Genomic DNA, 2476 nt, shown 5'->3' with positions numbered 1-2476 from the left:
CCCCCCCCCACCCCGTTCTAGTTGAGATGGTATAACCCAAGAGGTGCTTGCTACGTTACCAGCCACGTCTTGTGTTATTAAACAAACACATGACGGAAGTCCGACAGAGCAAGAAAGCAACGCATTCTCACGGTACGTAATCAACTCTTCTCATGCGTAGCGAGGCTACTCCCCTCTCGCTAACGAGCATTTGCTCCGGAGCAAATTGTAGTGTTCACATGTACCATTTTACATCGATGCTGCCCCGCAAACGAGCATTTGCTCAGGAGCAAATTTTTAAACCACCTCCTTGAGGTGGATCAAATTTGCTCCGGTGTAAGCTGTTTTCCGGGGCTACGCCGAAGCAAATTTGCATATGTGAATGCTCTACTGACGCAGCGCTGGCGTAGCGCCGGGGCAAATCTTGCCGTGTGAACACCCCTATAAAACTGTGTTCATGTCAAATGGTTTTGGGCCTAACTTTTGGACTTAGCTGCAAAGAATCTAATAGTTCATACTGTATCAGTTAAATCACTCAAGCTTTAATACCTGTGATGATGAGTGACATCTTTGTTGTGATTCCTGGGGGAGTATGGCTTTTGATTTAATTTCTATGGGGTTAAACATAACACATTGATATAGTACTGTCAGGCACAAAATAATGAACAAGACTTGAAATATAAATAACGTCACACAAATACCACTGAATCACTTTCACCCTGTACAGTGTATGCTAATTGTTTGAAATTTGAACACAACAAGAATGAAAGGAAGAGTTGGACTGTTTGAGTTGTCGTTTTGTCAACAATCAAGTGATATTAACTCAAAGGCGGGTGTCCACATCTGGACAACAGTTTGTGGCCTCCCAGTATGACAGTTATTTGTTGCATAAATAAATTTAGTCCAACTCTCACAACTAAAGGATTCAACCACAATAGTTGAACAGGCTCTAAAAGCAGCAATAGTGTGTTGTTTCTTCTATTCATTATGCGTTGTACATGATTTTCAGGTTTGCAAAAGGAACTAAACAAAATATGCCGATTAAGAAAAACAAATCTTGGTAACAAAGAATACACAGTTGTCATCTCAAGACTGTATAAACAGGTCTGTCCGTCCATCTGAGCCGCTTCACACAAGGTTCCGCAGGCGTGCCGGAGCCTATCCGAGCTGTCTTCGGGTGGTAGGCGGTATATACCCTAAACTAGGTCACCATTCAATCGCAGGGCATACATAGACAAACAACCATCCGCGCTCACACTCACACTAAGGGACAATTTAGAGTGTTCCATTAACCTGCCATGCATGTTTTTGAAATGTGGGAGGAAATTGGAGTACCCAGAGAAAACCGACACAGGTGCGAGAACATGCAAACTCCACACAGGAATCAAACCCTTGTACCTCTGCACTGAGGCTGGCGTGCTAACAAGTCGATCAGCGTGCCGTCCCCAATTATATTGGATTTTTCTCACTATTATTATTGTTATGATTATTGACTCATCTATTTGTGAATACGGGTGATTTCTGGCGTCGGGTGGAATCCTCAAGCCTCCAAAATAATGACTTGTCAGGAAACCCGCTCCAAAAAATTCCTTCATCCACACACACAAAAATTAATGAATTGAAGAATTAATTAAATTTACCAAATTTTGACAGAGTTTTCGGGCTGACGCCAGGAATACAGTAGACGCTTGAAGCGGTTGAGCTGAAGAATCCTAAATAGAGTTTATCAGCTTTCCCTCTGCACACGTTGAAAGATATTAGATAAACAAGGCGGCCCAAACTCTGTTCTATCCGATCTAAAAACACACCTTTGGCACAGTAGCACATAATGTAGGACTTGATTTTTTTTTTTTTTTTTTTTTTAATGCAAACTGTAAAACACAGATTTTTGTATTGTACCATTAGTCCAGTCAAAGAAATAGCCATCCGCAGAAACAATGAACTTCAACTGGTGACCTTACCATGAGTTGTGCATGATTCTCCATTCTTATGACAAAATCAACAGACACCAAATTACGGCATCTGCAGTTTCTGACATGACATCATAAAGGCTTTAATGCACCAAGTAAAAACATGAGATCACTTTCGAAAACCTCTCCACGACACTTGGATTTAACCATTTCATTTATCTGAGATAACAATAGCGCAAGGATTTTGGTTTTTTTTTCATATTTTTACGAATGTATTTCTCCCCATGGTTACAAATTGTCTTCAAGTACTTTACATATGAAGGAGGGCTAAAGCCACACTCATCACACACACAGAGACCAACTGGACCCTCCATGAGCAAGCATTGGATGACAAAGGCAAAGGAAAACCCATCCATCCATCCATTTTCTGATCCACTTATCCTCACAAGGGTCGCAGGGCATGCTGGAGCCTAACCCAGCTGTCTTCAAGCAGTAGGCGGTGTACACCCTAAACTGGTTGCCAGCCAATCGCAGGGCACACTAAGACGAACAGCCATCCATGCTCACATTCACACTTGGGGACAATT

General features: G+C 42.0%; 1 long non-coding RNA gene across 1 annotated transcript in view; it reads right to left on the bottom strand.

Annotated features, from left to right (window-relative positions):
• LOC109523453 (uncharacterized) overlaps nt 1–2062 on the bottom strand; it is a 13286-nt gene extending 11224 nt beyond the window's left edge. The window contains exons 1-2 of the long non-coding RNA XR_002169764.1: nt 1941–2062; nt 529–590 (exon numbers count right to left, since the gene is read on the bottom strand). This is a non-coding gene — a long non-coding RNA (uncharacterized LOC109523453). The remainder of the gene's footprint in view (nt 1–528; nt 591–1940) is intronic.
• Between the last annotated feature and the right edge of the window lie 414 nt (nt 2063–2476).

The sequence above is a fragment of the Hippocampus comes genome, unplaced genomic scaffold (assembly GCF_001891065.2).
Source record: "Hippocampus comes isolate QL1 unplaced genomic scaffold, H_comes_QL1_v1.1 scaffold384, whole genome shotgun sequence".
Taxonomy (NCBI): Eukaryota; Metazoa; Chordata; class Actinopteri; order Syngnathiformes; family Syngnathidae; genus Hippocampus; species Hippocampus comes.
The sequence above is the reverse complement of the archived record's forward strand: the minus strand, read 5'-3'. Positions and strand labels throughout refer to the sequence as shown.